The sequence below is a fragment of the Ammospiza nelsoni genome, chromosome 7 (assembly GCF_027579445.1).
Source record: "Ammospiza nelsoni isolate bAmmNel1 chromosome 7, bAmmNel1.pri, whole genome shotgun sequence".
Taxonomy (NCBI): domain Eukaryota; kingdom Metazoa; phylum Chordata; class Aves; order Passeriformes; family Passerellidae; genus Ammospiza; species Ammospiza nelsoni.
In genome coordinates this window covers 36,255,094-36,274,438 of record NC_080639.1, presented here as the reverse complement: position 1 = coordinate 36,274,438, position 19,345 = coordinate 36,255,094, and the positions used below count along the sequence as shown (strand labels likewise).

At 43.0% G+C, this 19,345-nt stretch overlaps 1 protein-coding gene across 1 annotated transcript in view; it reads left to right on the top strand.

Moving 5' to 3' along the window:
• GTDC1 (glycosyltransferase like domain containing 1) overlaps window positions 1–19,345 on the top strand; it is a 293,649-nt gene that overhangs the window by 170,578 nt on the left and 103,726 nt on the right. The gene's annotated exons all lie outside the window — the stretch shown is intronic.

Below are 19,345 nucleotides of genomic sequence, written 5' to 3'. Positions count from 1 at the left end.
TGCACTCCTACCAGAGCGTGTCGTAGATGTTCACCAATGTCACCACACCTTGCACCATCCAATTGGAATATTTTTTGGCTTGGCTGCTGGGGAAACTGAGGCATGGTGCAGTTGTAGCAAACTGCCTCAAGTATCACAGTGAGTCACTCTCCAAACCAATAAAAGGGAAAGAGGAGATGCTGTAATGCTGCACTCGGGCTTGTGGTGAGCAGACTGAGAACATCAAAGCTGTGTGGTTTGCACTCAAAGGCTCCTGCTGTCCTCAGGGCACACCCTCATCAGCCCCACCAGCAGAGGAGGTCTCACCCAGCTCCTTGGTGAGGTGCAGCTCTGCCCTTACTGACAGTGACTCTTCAACCATGCCCAGCTCTGTCTGCTGAGCAAGGCTTCGTCTTGGTGGAAAATTTTTCCCCTCTTATGAACCCTTGCAAGTAACGTTTTATAATAGAAACTCTGTGAGGAGTTTAATTGCAGGGTAATAAATAGCAATGCTGTGTTATCTCCTGATATTTCTTTACATTCTTAGCAAAGATGTGCAGCTGCTCTGGAGCAAAGATCCCTGGAAGTGTTCAAGGCTGAATTGGACAGGGCTTGGAGCAGCTTGGTCTGGTGGAAGGTGTCTCTTCTTATGGTGAGAAATTGGAACTAGATGGGCTTAAAGATGGACTTAAAGATCTCTTCTAACCCAAACCATTCTGATTCTGTGTCCTTACCACATCACAGGATGTGTCAGGGGCCACCCTGACCTGTTTGAGGTCCTCAGTCAGGAGAGTGATCTAGGGCTGCCAGGTAGCCAGAGGTGATGCTTGCAGGGTTTCCAGGTAGTCAGAGGTGATGTTTCCCCAGAGAGTGTCCCTTCAGCACTGCAGACTGAAACAATCTGCGGAGTTTTGCCTCTCAGTTTCAGCAGAGGAAACGAGAGTGTCACCCCGTGCTGCTTCATTTCAGTCCCTCGCTTCAGAAGGTCAGGGGACAAACTGGGATCTCGGTCCCGTTGTTCCTACACACATGAGTAAGTGGTGAGTGCAGACACCTAATCCTGTGAGTAGGGCAAGAGAATTGAACCTTGACTTACTTTCATTTTTATTGATGTTTCACCTGCACTGACACAGCGGCGCCGGGGCTTTGAGACAGGTTTCAGTGCAGAGTCAGAGCTGGGTTTCCCCGACTCTGTGCCAGCCTCACCCTGACCAGGCAGCTCCTCCTGCACCAGTAACAGGCCAGGCACCTAATCCTGCCATCCTTTTGTCCTAGCATTTGAGATCACAGGGAACACAGGTTTATTCCACACGAGAATTGTCTTTTCTCCTTATAATAGAAAGGAAAATCCTAAAACAATTAGGGAATTCTGTAGCAAAGCGTTTCCAGCATTCCTAGCCCCGCTCTGGTGCTGCAGGCACAGCAAGGAGCTGTGGCACCGACCAGCTTCCACCCCTGTTTGCAGCACTGAGACCTCTGCCTCAGCTCAAAGCTGTTCTGAATTAGGCGGTTAGATTTTTCTAATTGCGTTTTTAAAGACCGAGCCAGCAGTTCATTAGAAATCACGGAGCAAATTCTGCTTCTCTATTACACCAATATAAATCTTGAATGAATTTATATCAGGATAACTGGGAGGGTAGAATGTACCTCCCATCTTGTTCCTCAGATTATTAAAAGTTAAAGGGCCTTGAAAATTAAATTCACCTTTCCCTGTTCAAGCTGTTTACTCTGTTTTTTATTCCAGAAAGGACAGTTGAAAATAATTAACCAACCTCCTTTCTGCTTATAGGCACTTTTAAGTTGGATTCTCATGTACTAGCCCAAGACTAGTTTGTGTGGAAAAGACCAGAGGGCATTTTCTTTCAAACAAATTGTTTTCATGGGAATAATTTCCCAGAGAATTATATTAAAACCTTTCTGTGAATCCTTGATTTTTGAAAAAAAAAATAATAAATTCCTCTTACATATCCTTGATTTGGAGGACTTGGCAGTGTATTTGCAGATATAAATGAGCACCTTAATGAAAGTCCTTCAGGATTTTACCTTCACCTTATTTAACCAAAATATTTCTTAGTGAGGAAAGGAAAATCTTGCAGGGAAATTTTGCAGGAAAATTTTGCCTTTGAGTTACCAACCCTTGTAAATAAGGTTTTATAATAGAAACACTGATAGAACTTTAATTACAGGGCAATAAATAGCATCGCTGCCTAATCTTGTGATATTTCTTTGGGTTCTGAGCGGCGGTTCGCAGCTGTTGCTGGAAGCTGACGCTCTCGGGCTTGGAAGTTGTTCCCGCACCCGCGGAAGCGGCGGCGGCAGCAGCGAGCGGGGGCGATCGCCAGGAAACAGGGGAGGGAATGGGGGCAATCGGGACCCTGGCAGGCACCGAATATCCCACCCGCGGAAAAGGTTTTTCCCATCCCGGGGAATGGCCGAGAGGATGGAGGTGCGGGCGAGCCAGGTTAAACGAGGCCAGTGGCGGTAAAAATAATGAATAATAATAATAATGAGAATTACAATAACGCGAGGGGTTTGAGCCGGGGGCGATCGCTGTCGGGGCAGCCCCGCGGTGCCCTCCGCGCATCCCGGCGGAGCGGAGCGCGGATTCCCCGGGAAGCGGGGCACGGACGCGCCGCCCGCCACTTGTATCACCGACATTATCGATAATGAAAATATTCCTCTGAAAATCCGCTTCTTCTGTAGCATTGCCATACGGAGACAGCACAGAGAAAGGCTCCCCCCCTCCCCTGCCCGCCGCGGTTTTCCGCGGGTGCGGAGCGGCCGCCCGTGATGCGCAGCCTTCCCCCAAGCCCTGCGCGCCTCCGGCCGCCCGTCCGCGGCTCTCCAGTAAAAACACCACCCCAAAAAACACCAAGCGAACAAAAAAACACCCCCGAGCCCCCGAAAAGAAATCCCGGGCAAGGAGCGCGGCGCTGGGGAGGGATGGGAGGGATGCGTGCGAGGGGCTTAACCCTTGGAGCTTTGAAGGCAAAACAAGGAAATGCGTTGGGAAGGCATGTCTGTAAACAATGATAATTAGCCTTTTCAAAAATCATAACACTGATTAAAATCTCGGATTCATTATTTATTCATCACAGAACCTCTTTGCAGACCTGGGAATAGTGATTAAAACCTAAGTGCTTCTCAATTTTGCGCAGCTCGAGAGGAGCCTAAAAAGGGGTTAAAATGGAAAGGAAAAAGGAAACCAAGCAAACAGAATTCTTCTTTTAAGAACCAATACTTTCTTCTTCCCTTCCTGGCAGGAATACTCTTATTCCCCCAAATTTTGGTATTATGAAAATGTTTCTCATACTAAGTACAAGTGTTAGACTGAATCCAGTTGGTACTAAAATTGCAAACACACTTTCACTCCTAGAAAAGCCAACAGAAAGGAACTTCTTTTAACTCCATAATAGCAGGTTACAGAGTAAATGAACAACTGATGGTCAACTGGCCAATTATGGTATAAATATCCGTTGTTTACAGCGAGGTGTTAAATGAGCCTTTCGAGCACAAAGGATCAGACTGTCTAAGCTACAATTTGTGCTTCATCCCATTATGTGTCCCCGAAAAAGGCCCGTGCCGTTGTAGGTAATGTGTGCGCAGAACATATTTCTCTCTGTTGATTTTAGTTTGCTTTAATTCAATACACACTCTTGTTTACTTTTTAAAATTTAAATAAATGTCAGCATTGTATAATTTCTATGTTAACAAAGCAGTGAGCAAAATCCCTTGTATGTTTATAAAATATTATTGTTTAATTCACATAGTTTAGGAATTCCAAATGTTGAGAATAGGAAGGAGGCCAAATACCATCTGTTTATAACTATGATGCATCATCATATGTGTACTTTAAAAAAGAAGAAGAAAAAAAAAAAAAAAAGCTTGGTCAATCATGCCACTGTTCTATCTGTTAGGAATATAGTGAGGATTTAAAATCTCTCTGTGCCATCCACAGGAGATTTTAGGGTGGTTTAATTCTGAGCAGGGATGTTAGAGGAGTTGCTCAGGTCTGTGTTCCTGTCAGAAGAGCTGCAGGAAACACTCACGTGCCCCAACCACTGCAAATTCAATCACTTTCTCCCAGCCTCAATATTCCCCACTTCTAGAGACCGAGGAGCAAAACCTGAGAGATTTATTTAAACCCCTTTATAGATTCTGGGGGGAGAGGGGAGGTGTGGGTGCATCTGGGGCTTCATTTCCAAGTGCTTCGTACGTTTGTGTGCCCGTGTTTTTAAGGACAGAAGGAAAGCGTAAGGATTTTGTAGCCTGTCTTGCAAAACACAGGCTATAGACTATCATTCAGCTGATTCTGCAAATAGCTTAAAAGAAAAAAAAAACCAAAACAACCCCCTGTCAAATGTTAGTAGTTTTAGGTCCAAGTTAAAATAGGTCCTCGTTAAATATAATACATTCCATACTACGGAGTGGTACGTAACGTGCATTTTAAAGAGAAGGTAGTCTGCAGGCTTAAAAACAAAGAGAGTGTCTCCAAGTTAAGTAGATAAGAAGATTTTTTTTCCAAACCCAAGTTAATTAGCTGGTACGTCAAGCCTCATAGATGTCTTCCTACCTTTCAAGGGCTGAAGAATCCCCAGTAAATGTACTTAAACTTCCTAGCGAGGGCCAGTGAGATGAATGCAGAGATTAGGGCGAGTATTACCGTGCCTTCTCAGTGCATCCCAGCTGCAGTTCATCCTACTATTGATAATGATGCTTGGAGTTACTGAGGTGGTTTCTGAAACTCACACATGGGGTCCTTTCCCCAAGGATGAGGAATAATAGCGGCACTCAGGTGGTACGGGGAGGGCAAGCACAGATTTGCAGTTGTCTTTGCCTGGTGCGTGGTGACTTTTCAGTCGTGCTGATTTAATAAAGGGAGAGGTACATTCAGGACAAGGGCTGTAATTCTCTGGTGCAGTGTTTGATTTGTGTTAACAAACAGGAGGGGGAAAAGAAAAAAGCACAGGTGAAAGGCAGAAATGTCTGGGCTTGTTGGAAGGCAGCCCTGGCAGAACGTTGGTGCAGTATGAAAGGTTTTGTGGCCAAACTCCCAGCAATTTCAGTAATACCACAATTTAGCATACTGTACACTGCTCTGAAATGCCTGGGACTTTGTTTTTGAACTTCTTCCTTTCTACTGTTACACTTAACTTGCAGCATCTTGAATTACTTAGCTACACCCAGATAGAAAGTTACCGTTCCTTTAGCTCTACACACTGCGCTGGGCTCTTAGTGCTAAAAACTGTCCATCAGAGTGGAAAAGCTTTCCTTTCCTCTATATTTCCCAGCTTTTAGCATAACCTTCTGAGATGGTTTATTATCTTGAAAAACTTTAATAGGAAATGCCTTACACACCTCTCTTAAGTAATCTTTTTGGAGCTGGTTCCATCAGCAGGGATAATTTGCTACCGTGCCATGAGCTTAATCTGCTCACACTGACATTACAGGAGTGAGAAACAGGACAAAAGGCACCTTCTGTCACTGCAGTTTGCAAAAATATTCATAAATGTAAAATGTATACAATCCCAGCTTGAAAAAAAACCTGGTGCCAGCTCCACACAGCCAGGCATGCATTCCTGCGTATTACTCCCTATTTTCCATGGCTATGTGATCCTGGCTTTCCCAAGCTGAGATAGCAATCAAGGGGGAGGATTTTCCAATTGTGATGTGCATACCTGTCCACGAGGAATTCTGTGGACCCTTTATGCTCATTTATCACTTGATTTTTCCACACTGGAGTAGCTTGATGAGATGCCCTGAGAGAGGCTGCTCCGAAGGTTGCTCAGTGCCATGTTCACTGCATGCTTGGTTTTGTGCTGTTCCTGGGCACTCTGGGTTGGTGCAGGGAGACGAACATTTGGAATCATGCCCCAGCACAGGTATAAATCCTTTATAAAGAGCTGTGGTTGAGGCTGGATGTCCAGGACATCCAGGTGGGAAACCACCAGTCCCTGGGTCTTGCTTCTGTGTCTGAGGTGCTTTTGTGTTCATGTGTTGTGTCAGGACTGCAAACAAAACTGCACCAGACATGAAGCACGTGGTAATTCACAAGGAGAATGTGTTCTCCTGGTCTTCACACTAACTTCTTGCATCCTTTTGGGGTCTGAACACCTCGTGCCCCCCCTTAGCAGAGGTAACTGAGGGCATTGATCATCTCACAAGCTCCTGGGCATTAACATTTAACCATCCTACAATTTGGTTTTTAAGTGAAAGCAGGGAGATTAATAAACTTAATCTAACGTTCACACAGATTTGAGGACAGCTGACCTCTGCCCTCTAGAGACCCAGGCTCATTTAAGAATCTGCATCTGAGAGAGCCCCCACAGTTGTCCTGTCACAGCCAGTCCTGTTCCCCGTGGGCTGCAGTGTCACCCTCACTGACTGCAGCAGGAGCAGCGGTGACAAGGAATTTGCTGCATTTATTTATGTCCCCCTCCTCTAGAAGGGTCAGTGTTAGCAAACACAGCTCCCCCCTTCAAGATAGCAGCGCTCCTGGGGATTGGAATGGTAAAAGTAAAATCTTGGTCAAAAATTAGTCAATCTTTCAATTTGTTTGCATATAGGAGAGAAAGAAAAAAAAAAATCAGACAAAAAAAAAAAAAAAAAAAAGGAAGGAAAAGGGAAGCAGTAATGTCAGGTCTTTGTCTGTGGGGCAGGATTTTCCAACTCTTGGCATTACCTTACAAAATTCCCAAACTGGGAAAGCCTTTCATGTTGAAGCATTCAGCCAACAGAAGCGCTCCCTCAAACTGTAAAGCATTATCTGTGGATTCTGTGCACATTCCCCATCCTGCAATTCTTGGGAAAAAAAACCAACTTGGATAGGAGTAGTTTGTCAATGCTATTAATAGATATGTTTAATGCAGAAGTGTGCAATGTGATGAACAGCCTTGGCAGGAACCATATCCAGCCTGATTGTATTGTAATACTGTTTGATGCAGCAGTGTGTTTGATCAGTTACAAGTGATGAGTATCATATCACATCAAACAATTTAATACAGTCTCATTGTATGGAATTATGGCTGCTGTCAATCAGCATGTGGCCTATTCCTCACAGATCTGTCTTTGGGAGCTGGAATACAGTGGTAGCTTCATATGCATTAATAAATAAAGTGCTGCTGAAATTCCATACAGACCTGTTGAGGTTTTTGTTTCTCTTTCATGGCCTCTTTATTTTTTATTTCATTTTCATGATCTTTTGTCATCCTCTTCTTTTTGAATGCTGTGTGGAGGTGAATTCACCTGGTCAACAGGACCCAGGGTGGGGCTGGCATGCTTTGAAGAATGCTTGGAAAACATCTAGCAAATATATATATATATGAGAGTTGTAAATTTTGTTTTTCTGTGAATAGCAGCCTGAGTATAAATCCACTGAACTTGTTTTCAGCTGAAGCTTCACAGACTCTCTTTTCTTGGCTTCCTCAGGGGGAGGAGAGGCTATCTATTAAAAATGCATATGTTTTGTCTTACTGCTTGGCACACCTCACTTGATAACCCCCTACTTTGGTTTGGGGATGGCACTCTTTGAACTTAAAGTCTCTTCCTTAGGACTGATATATTCAAGGTGCTGGAGGGGAAGCCTCTGTCAGATGAAAGATATGTATGTAAATAACGGTGTAGAGGTGGGGTTTAAGGCATCACCCATTTTCCTATCAGTTTCAGACATATGCTGCTCTGCTGCTGGCTTGCCTTGCTCCCACTCCCTAACACAGAGCATGGTTTTTAATGAAGTCATACTCTGCTGCCTACAAATATGGGGTCATGCTACACTTGTACAGGAGTGGTGATTTCAGTAATGTTGCTTATTGTGGTCAAAGAGGGCAGAAGATTGCCCTTTTTTTTTTTTTTTGCATGGTGTGGCTCTGGGGTTTTGGAGCCTGCACAGACAAATTGATTGCGTTGCAGTAGGGCCACACATTCAGAGAATGGAGGTGTCACGCTGGAAAGCCAAATTTCAGCAGCTGATTAATCAATGTAATGACTGTAAGTTTTCCCACCTTTTGCTACTGTCTCAGCCTGCAGATCTAAATAAGACTGGTGCCTGAAAGGGAAACCTCAGAAGAAATTTTTGTAGAAGCTAAAGGAAGGGTTTTGGCTTAATAAATGGCATGTTTCCTTCTACATCAAAAATTATCCTTGGGGGTAAAACAAGGCCTGGTGAGAGATAGGGACAGGGATGAAGATAGCTGCATTTAAGGGATATTTCTGATTGAGGTGGTGACTGAGTTGGAGCTCACCTCGGGTGCAGCCTGAGGGGTGCAGCCTGGCTTTCCCTGGCACAGATTTCCCAGCAAAACTGCACTGATGGATCAGAGGGAGCAGCCAGGGCTGTGGCATGGTCAGGAGGAGGCTTAGCATTATATAACTCCAACAATCTAAACTCGGAGTCATCCATGTAAAGCAAATAAATAAAGACCCAGCTTGTTCCTGTAACATCATCCACCTGATAATTCCTGAGCACTGCTCAGCCAGGTATCTCCTCTGCCTCCTAATCCAAGCAAGACAGGCAAAACCCCATACGCTCTATTTTCCATGTAGAAATGTGTTGTCCTGTTACACAAATCATTACAGAATTTTATTATTTTTATGGATTATATACTGGCCACAGTGATACCCTGCACTTGCAGATGAAGGTGATAAATTCAAACCAAAGAGCCCCACGGTGTCTGACAGCCTGGGCCTTATGATGCAAAGACAGTGAGGGTAAAACAATATTTATAAGAGTCTTTATAGCAAAATTGTTGTGTTTCAGAGCTGTCTTGTTATGTGGCTGCTAATGACACTCCAGGATCACAGAGCACCTGAAGTGGAGCGTGTCCTACCCTAGTTTATCTCATGTCTGGCATTAATTGGCCGTGGCTCCGTCTGAGACCGTGATCCAGTCAAATCCTGTAGGCCACGCAGGTCTGGGTGGTATTTAGATCAGAAAACTCATCCAAGCAAGAGGAGCATGGGTTTGCCACTAATCCACAGGAGAGCAGTACCTCCACAAGGTTATTTGTAGATTATAAGGCCAAGAAAGGACTATTTGGATCATCTGGTGTCACGTGTATAACACAAGCCATATGACTTCCCTCAATTAATTCCTGTTTGAACCAGAAAACCTCATCCTCTACTGGTCTAAAAATGGCCAGCCATGCAGAAGCCACCACAACCTTTGATATTATTAGATACGGTGTTTTCAGAGAGATTTTCTCTCCAACGAAGGGTCAAAAGGGACATTTATCTCCTGTGATTATTAGATACTTGTTGCTAGGGCAAGAATGTGACTTGCAGCACTGAGACCGAGGTTCCCAAGCACCAATTTCTTTCACCTGGGTTTTTCTTGTGCTATTATCTCCATCTGAAATCCTTCATTTTGCCATTTTTCTGTGGCTTCCAATGCAAAGAGCAGTTCTTTGTCAGCCACCACAGTGATTTGGTGCGCAGAGTAATGGTCTACTGATGAATAGTGGTCCCTGAATGCATTTGGTGGAGTCCACCCAAAATCACCAGGAATGCCATTGCTAAAATGATAACCATACCTACAGTTAAGAGGCTTTGATTTGATGTGCATTTTAAGGGTTTTAACAAAATAAAATAAAATAAAATAAAATAAAATAAAATAAAATAAAATAAAATAAAATAAAATAAAATAAAATAAAATAAAATAAATAAAATAAAATAATTGCCACTAGTGTAGGTTGTGAAACCATTTCTGCTCGCTGGAATGAAAGGCACCATATGTGAAACGTGTTGCTGATTTCTTATCTCCAGAAAATGTTATTAAAGTGCAGAGGGACAGAATGATTTGTTTCTGCTGTAGGGGCAGTGTTTCATGGGTTTAGAGGATGAGGGTGGGTCCCATTCCCTCACTACATGCAACCTAAATGAGCTCTGCTGAACTAAAATGTCAGAATTTAGTTATAAACTTTTTTTTTATTATTTTTAAATATTTTTATAAAAGGAAAAATTTTTGTAAAAGGAAAGTTTTTTATAAAAGGAATTTTTTTAAAAAAATGCCATAGAGCATGACTTTTTGGAGACATTCACTCTCAGTTGAATCACACATACATCTCCCTCCTCTAGTGCACAGCCTGTGGAGTTGTGAGAAATATTATTTCTCAAACAGTGAAATGTGCTTCCTGGCCACATCTCCCCTATGATAATAATATTTAAAGCCTCACCAACCAGCAAAATTCATCCCCCCCTTTCCTTTCCTGGAGGGCAGAGGGAGCAAAATTCCCAGTGAATGTTTGCTGTGGGGCCAGTGAGCTGGGGGACGAGAGGACCCTTCCTCCCTCGGGTCCAGAGCATCCAGCACCCAAGGGACCCCACCCTGGGTGAAGTGAGGGACCCCCAGCCATGGTCCCCAGGGACACAACCTTCCCCTGCCCATGGGATGCTCAGCACACTGCTTGCTTTGAGGAAATGCTGCCTGATCCCCAGTGTGGGTGTCCAACGCGAGATCCCCGAGCGTCTCGCCCAGAGGATGGTGTGACAGGGCTTTCCCAACGAGAATGGTTCCATGTGATTCTCCATCTTCCCTCCCCTGCCCTCCTGCCTCCAGTGCAGGACCCCCAGTGAGTTAAAAGTGTAAGAGCTGCTCGGAAAGAGGTCAGCTAATAAATGATATCGAAATCCCAGTCCCAGATTTTCTGTTTCCAACATGCTGCGCAACTAACACTGTGACACTTTGGCAAGATGATGGAGAAAAATCCCGTGCCAGCTGACTGATGAGCACCCATCTTTTTTAATTAATTGGGTTGAGAAATGTCTCGTGTCAATTTGAATGGAGGGGCTCTTTGGGCTGCGTTTTTCTGGATACTTACATAGATACATCTAAGTGCAGATTTGAGAGCCCAGCGTGAGGCCTCATAAATGATAAAAATATGTATATATTAGAATTATACACACACACACACACATGCACATATTGGATAAATTGATACTTAAACATATATGTGTGTATATAATGTTCTGTTATCTGTTCTGAGAGATATTTATAAATAGATTTTATATATATCTATCACTATTATTCACAGCTCTATGTGCATGTGTATTGCAAAATCTGTTTGGCTTTTATTTCCTGATATGCTTTTTAGTTTTTAGCAGAGTAATATATCTGATTTCTCTTTAAATTAAATGAATTTATTTGTCTGCCTTCCCTTAATGGAATCAGTTTTGATATACTCTTTGTTCATGCTGTTACAGGCTTCAGTCTAAGGGCTCTTTGTATTAACTTTTTAAAGTTACATTACAAAGAGGTTTTAAGATTTCCCAACAGGCTTTTATTTAACCAGGGCTTTTGATCTCAAACCTGCTGGGGCCTAGTGAAATCCTTACCAATTCTCCAGTAACTCCTCACTATTGGAATTTGAAAAGACCCACCTGAAGGATTTAACTCGCTGTATGGCTTCAGCCATCCTTTAGATGCTTCTATTCATGCAGACAGCGAGGGGGTCGAGGGCACCCTTTGTGATCCTCCAAGTAGCCTAAGGTGCCCTTTGCATAAGTTGTACTCCTGAGGAAATAAAAATCAGGAGGACACAAACCTATATACCTTATTTCCTGCTATCTTTACTTAAAGGAGGAGCACAGGGGGTCTGCTTAACATCCTTTGCTACCTAAATACCTTTTGGACATGGGAACTCAATAAAGGAACTTTCATTGCATCCATTACCCTACTGCGGTGCATAGCAAATTAGATTTAAAAGGGTACTTTTTCCCTTACAGCTATTTCTATCATTTTCTTTAAAATTTCAATTTAGTGTCTAGTGACAGAATATTCTGTAATGTACATAGTTCTAAAACTATATAACACCAATTATGCTAACTGTGAACATTATTTCAAAAGAATTAGTTATATTAAGTTATAGATAAACCGTTGGGAAAAAAAAGGTCAGGTTAGGGAAAAAAAAAAAGGAGCTATGTGATAATGTGTTAAAGGAGCAACATGAAGTGAATGCTCTTTTCATTTTTTAATCCTTTCATTTTGCATAACCCACACTGAATTTTTGCAACTGGCTTGGTCTTGGTTGTTTAGGCAGGGGGGTGGCATGTCACTGTGTTAGTTTACAGCTACAAATCGTGGTGTAAAACCTACAGCTGCGTCCTGTGGTTGTGGAGAAACATCATTTCCTCCGTTTGGGGGGGAATGGAATTGCAGAAATCCATGAAAAGTCTTTTGGCAGACACTGGTGACCAGTACACAGGAAAAAAAAAGAAAAAAGGAAAATATGCTGGCAGACCAAGCTTGAAAGAATATAACTAAGCACATTCTTGTCACAGTTTTGGTTGTCTGTTTTCTTTCTCATGATTGTACCACACATGATATGTCTGTTACCTGCATTTTGTGTTAGCTTTCTGAGATTAACTCCTTTTTCTATTTCAGCCCTGTGTTAAAATAAAACCACTCCACTGAGTGCAAGAGAATCTAAATGGACCTTATGTTTTCATGACTCTTATTTTCATTTGTCTATTTCCTATTGGTTTGTGGGTTGAGGGAGTTTTGAGTTTCAAGTTGTGTTTCTGCTCCTTCTTTGTGTGCAGTTATCTGGATGTGCATTGCACTGGAGATGTCTTTGGGTAGATGAATAAAATAAATATTCTCCATTTTAATCCTTATTTTTCCCCACCTCAGAGTTGGTTCAAGACTTTTGCTGGAACCGTGTGTGATTTGGTTATTTTAATTTGCAGGGATTCCTGGCAAATCATTTGTGTTTGTTTGACGTCCTGTGGGATCAAACTGCCATGAATTTTGAATGTTCTAAAAACTGTGTAGTTTACTTCAGCTAAAACCGCCTTCCACTTGAAAACATAAATCAGCACAGTTGAAATCTAGTCAAGGTCTTTTTTTTCTTTTTTTTTTCTTTTTTTTAACACTTGGGATTTGCCTCAGCTCCAGCTTGAGCTGAAGCATCTCTGTGCTGGTCCCTTGCATCCAGAAGAAAAGCTGGATGGCATTGCCATAAATCAAGTGCCAAACTGCAAAACAGAAGACAGTCCTGATTGTCCATCACAAGTGATGGGACCTTGGGCAGACCCTGAAATGTGCCCTGACAAGGATTGCACCTTCTGCAGGCTCACTTGGGGTGGGTTTTCCTGATTTGGGGCCTTCTCACCCTGGTCTAGAGTTCAATGACTTCACAAAACCCATCAGGCTCCAAGTCAGTGAGGGAATCACGGAATCATTTAGGTCAGAAAAGACCTCCAAGATCACCGAGTCCAATTTAGACTTTTTAACTTTCAGCTGCAGCTCCAAGTGGAGTTACAGTAGGAGCTTTCACTTTTTCTCCAGCAGTGAAGTGAAATTGGAAGCAGATGTGAACGCTGGCATTGTCTCTGGGGGACAGATGATGTTATTTCACCAGCTTGACATCTGTTGAGACTTGATTAAACCCAAAGCGTGCTGGGCTGGTCCTGTTCTCTAGATCCTCTGAAAAGGGATTTGTCCCACCAAGTGTATCTGAGGATTCAAGTCTCCCTTACAAATGTGGAAGCCTCTGAGCTGGGGCTTCAAGTTGGGCTTTTTTTGTGTTCAGAAGATGCAAAACACAGTGGAAAGGTTTATATCTTTGTGGCATGGATGTTAGGCTTTAATATTAGGCCATCTTTATAGAATAGTGGGAAAGAAAGGCAAATTGAGAGGGGAAGAAGGAGCTTTTGATTGGCAAGGCCTGGTGATAATTTTGGATGGATGTCTGTGTGTGCCCACAGGAAGATGCCCTGATCCAAGACCTTTATTCTTAAAAACTTCCTGACAACTTTGCTGGGCTCCATCAACCTTGCCCACCCCAAAAAGAGGGAAGCTGTGTTCCTGAAGCACATCTTACCCATCCCTGTGTGTCTTGGAGGGGTATAGAAAGCCCTAATTTCCATGTGGATGGTGAGGGATGCCTTTGTGGAGGAAGCAGCCCCGGGTGCTGCCTGGATGCCTGAATAGCCCCCAAGAAACCAAAGCATCCCAAGTTTTGTTCCACCAGCTCCCCCTGTGACCTTTGGTAAGCAACTTAACCTGTTGTCCTCAGGATCCCCAGTAAAATGGGAGACCTTAATACTTATCTGGTGGGATAACAGTGCTTAATACTTACCTAATTGGATGACAATACTTACCTACCTACCTCACAGGGGTGTTGTGAGGATTAATTAGCTAATGTTTGTAAAGTGCTTTGGAGATGGAAAGCGGTATATAGCAGTGCTAAGCACTGTGTCAGCACCCAGACCTTAAAATGGCTAAGGCTGCAATAAGAGTTTTTACATGTTTTTAAATAAGCCAATTCTGCAAGGCATCCGGATGCTGGGATTATTTTTAGGCAGAGATTTCTAAGAAAGTTGGGAAACAGAAGGGTATAATTATATGACCTGGAACCTTTTGTTGTTTCTTTTAGTTGACCAGCTAAACAATCTTAGGTGTTGTTTGATGAATTGTAAAAACTGCATGTTGGTGTTTAAGACATATCAATGTTTACTCTTGCTGATCAAACAATATTCATTGAAATAAATGTCTTTGCTACAATTTGGACAAACAAATATATTAAATAGGCCAGAGGAAATATTTATTCCTGTGTTGTTTCTTTCTGTGAGCAGCTTTTTTTATCAGTGTAATTCTGCTCTTGTTCCCATTAGGGTAAGTGAAAGGTAACACCACTGCAGTAAGTGGAATTACACCAGATACAAAGCATTATGTGAGAGCAAAATTATATTTATATGTGGTCTGAAATGCAACTTGATTCTTGGTTTTAAAGAAAAATCAAACCAAACATTCCTAGAAATATGTATAAATGCAACTTTAACAGTAATTGTCAAACTCTTTGTTGAATCCTGCTTGTTTCATGGCAACTCCTAAACAGATTTTGCAAAAGGAAGGTCTGGTATAGCATAGACCATATTTTCCCTTTTGCGGGAGGAAACTTTGCAAGATTTTTGCTTTTAAATATTTTATTTGGTTCCTAATGTGGGCTCTCGATCCAAGAAAGCAACTTTATAGTTATCAAAGCACCCATTTGTATTTTTTTTTTTTTGTTAGAGCATTTCTTCAGATCTTTTCCTCCCAAGTGTTAAAGAGAATTCCCACAAATTCCTAAAATCTGTTAAAATGCAGAACAGAGTGCTCACATGGGTATGTTGTATGTCCCTGGTAGAGAGCCTGTGCATTTTCATCCTGAGTATGGAGAAGAAATTGGATCTGCTGCTGGGCTAAGCACCAGGATTTGGTTGGCTCTAGGACCAATTCTTACATTTCTGCATCGAGCAAACGTAAAAATGGATAACACTTGAAATAAAGCCTACCCCGAAGCCTTTCGTGTGGATATCAGGTTATTTGAAAGTGTAATGGAGACCATTCACCATAACCAAGGGTGAGTGAAGGAAAATGGCACCAGAGGGCTCGGAGCAGCCAAGAGGAAAGCTCAGCCCAGCCCCGAGTGCATTGTTGGTGTCCCAGCTGCCAGAACGACCAAGGAGAATTTGGGGGAAGCGGACCAGCAAGCCAGGTGTGGTTGTTGGGAAGGATATCTCCCAGATTAACTGGTGTTTGGCCCTTCAGCTGCCATGAGAGCCCACAGGTGCTGAATCCAGCCTTGGGGCACAGGAGGAGGTGAAGGGAACGATGACACTGTCACCCTCGAGCTCATCAAGCCAATGCTTATATAATGCGTGCATGTGAATATAATAGCTGTGGAGCACTCTGCACTTGGTGTTCCTGAGCAGGAGCTGAGGGGATGAGGGGACTTCGTGTTTGGGGGGAATTATTTGTATCCAGACAGCCAAATTTGCAGACTTGGAAGCTGGGAAATTTGGTTGAAGAACAATACTCCGCTAACCCCTCGGTGCCCATCATTAGCGTTTCCCAGAACAGGAGCTCTTGCCAAAATGGAGAGGATTGCCATAGCCAGTGCCTGGAGCTAAGAGGGTGAAATGCAAGGTGGGGAAAGAGGGGGTTGCAATGGGGCATCAAACAATGGGTAAAAAGTAAAAATCTGAAATTCCATCTCTGCTCTCAGTGACTTTGGGCAAATCGTATAAGCATGGTGTAAAATGGGATAAAAGCCCATTTCTACTGCACTTTAGGAGTGATTAGAGACAGTGCAGTGCCCAGGTGCCACCATGATGGAGACAGACACAGGCAGGCAGAGCAGCTCCCAGTGGGACTATGCTCTGCATCATGTGGTGGGAGAGCATTTCTGCAATCTCTTTAGCCTCAGGAGACCTAAAGATGTAGCAGTGGATAGTTTTGTATATCTGGATTTAATCTTCTCTCTCCTGCCTTACCCAAATCAGCTCCATCTGATGGTGTAGTACATATTTCCAGCATATTCACTAGTCTGGCAGCACTCCTTTGAAAAAGAGATGTTCTGGGGGGAAAGCACAGCCCAAAGTCCACCTTCCTGAGCAGAGTGTGCTTGCTGCACCAGCAATGAGTGATGAGTAAATCAGCCAGTAACACCTGAAATTGCTTCAGTGAAGTCTACCAGAACTTGTATTCCAAAGGTTTCTTTCCTGCTCTAATAACTGCTTAATAAATAACAATTTCTGTTAAAAGAAAAAAAAAAAAAAAAAGAAAAAAAAAAAAGTAGTGGTCATACAAATAAGGCAGTGCTACTGAACAGGAGAGCTCCAAGGGGACACTTGATACCTGATCACTGAGGCTGCCTCTGGCAGTCAAAGAATCACAGAATCATAAAATCATAGAAAGGTTTGGTTTGGAAGGGACCTTAAAGATCATCTGGTTCCAACACCCACAGCCACATCTGGGCTGTGATTCTTTCTGTATTAAAAAAGCTCAGTGGTCCCTTCCTCACCTTTGTCCAAGGATTTCTGCTCTTCCCTGGGAGCAGCGCTGATGGTCCATGGTGCATGACCACCTTGGGGAGCCAAACTGGCCAAACTCCAGCCAAACCTGGAAATTGTATCTCCAAATGGTCCCTGGAGGTGTTAGCCCCGGCCTAGAGAAAGGATGTAGGGTGTGGGATAAGGAATATTGGGAAAGGTGGAGGCATAGCAGCCTCAGAGGGGTCTGGATAAGACATCAAGAAAATACCCAAAGAAAACACCTTATTGCTTTTAATCGTGGCTGGTGCTGTAGGTGGTCAGATACAAAAGATTTAAAAAGGAGGACAAGAAAGGGCTGTCTCAAATTGAGCATTTATTCAGAGATGGCCTAAATTGAGCAAAGGACAGAATGTGCAGGATGCTGAGGTCTGTGGCAGACCGGAACCCTCTTGTTTCTGCCTCAGCCTCATCTTCATCACTGCAATGAAAAGTATTTGTGCTCTGCTCAGCGTGTGTGGATTTCTGCAGCCCTCAATGGCATTGCAGGGAGAATCAAAGTGAAGAGTCCTCTTTAGGTCCTCAAGAAATAGAGCTTTCTGCTGGTTAACCATTACTTTGCATTTTCCCTTCCTTACAAAACGACTGAGGTTAAACATTAAGCGCCTGCAGTGAAGGACACCTGTATTTGCTGGTCCCATTATGCAGCTCTACTGAAAAGGCTTTACAGCTGTCTAAATTAGCATAATTAAATCCACATCAATTAAAAAACCTCCATCATCTCTTTCCCCTTCAGATGCAGATAGTCGCATTTGTCTAAGGTGCTAAGTGACAAAGGAACTTTTTAACAGTGGAAGCCCGAGCTGAAAGGAAGAGTAATACCGGTTGTATATTGGCCCAAGATTCACCTTAACACCAGTGGAAGTGATTAGTGGGTGCTGCTCTGCCTAAAGAGGTAGAGCTGCCTTTTGCATGACAATGATGCCAGGACCCAGAGCCAGGCATTAGAGATGTGCATTTTACAACAGGCTTGGCTTCTATTGCTCCTTTATACCCCATTAATGGGGAGAAACAAAGCCTGGCATGATTTGGCCAATTTCCCCCACCCTACTTTCTTCCCTTTTTGTTTTTTGTTTTTTGTTTTTTTTTTTTTTTTTTTTTTTTGGTGTTTTTTTTTTTTTTTTGTTTTGGTTTGGTTTTTTTGGGTTTTTTTTTTTCAGTTGGTTGTTTTGTTTTAGGGTTTTGTGTTGTTGTGTGTGGGGAAGCCCCAGTGACCCCAGGATAGCAGCAAAGGCTGCGCTGTGTGATGCGAGCAAAGAGAATTCCTCCAGATGAAAACTGACATGGGGTTCAGGGGTTAATTTCTGGAACAGGCGCATTTGCATACAAATGAAAAATGATGGAATTTCTGTTCTCCTAAATTTTCAATGTCATCAGCATCAAACAGCAGTCAGTGCTCCCTTGCTGTTTGAAGAATATTCATTACTTCAGAAGAAGGGGCACCTTGTTTGGTATTAATCTCCTCTTCAGGTCAATGACTTAATTTGCTAAACTCCATCTGAAGTGCCACTCACTTTTAGATTTCTCTGCTATTCTTTGTTATTTTTCATAACATGTTCTTAATACTTTTTTTATTTGTAAGGGGATACGCGTCCCCAGCAAATGCGAGCAGGAGGAAGGGCTGCCTTTATTTATTTATTTAATTTCACCCAGAGAACTCAGCACCCCTCTGTATCATTTGTAACACGTTTTGGTGTCTGCTTGCCTTAAAATTCATGGGGGTTTTAGCAGAAAGAAAATAACTTTGTGGACTCAGATGGGAAAACAAACATTTTTTCCTTCAGAACTGACATTTAAATGGACATCTGGTGCCTTGTGCAGCAAGGTTATGGGGTGTCATGCCTCTAACAAAAGGTAACAAGCGGCTAAGTGATTAATCCCCCAAAGAAAATCACAATATTCTTTTAGTTCCTGCCTCTGGAAATTCTCATCTGAAACCGCAGCGTCTGAAGACGCACTCGAGGAAACTTTTGTGCTAGCTCTGATTTCCCCATTGCCCTCCCCGTGTCTGCCAGGGGCCTGAGGAAGGATCCCATTTCCCTCCATTTCTGCCCTTCATGGTTATAATTCCTGTCCCTGAATAGGATTATTCAAGGGATCTTTAGATCTTGGGGGTCTCTCTGGGGAGTTGGCCCGGGGCTCTCAGGTGCCCTGGGTGCTCCTGGCTGAGGGTCCCAGGGGAGGGTGGGTGTCCCTGTGGGATGTGCAAGGGCTTAAACTCATGTGCAAGGGCTTAAAAACACCCCTCAAAGTCAGGATTTGCCCCGTAACCTTTTGTTTTCATATGTCCAGGGCTTTCTGAACTTTCCAGTCAGGCTTATTCTTGATTCTGAAAATAATGGGGGTTTTTGTTTGTTTGTTTTTTAATTATTAATCAGATCTGATTTTTTTGGCATGAGCACTTATGGAAATGAAGCAATTGCACTGTCTGTTCTTCTGTCTGTCGCCCCTACTAACTTTTGAACCTCTTTGCCAATATCTCTCCAGTTTGTTAACAGGCTACAGAGCTCAAAGGTGTGAAGTGCTTTCCAGTTTTATTTTTTTTCCTTTCATA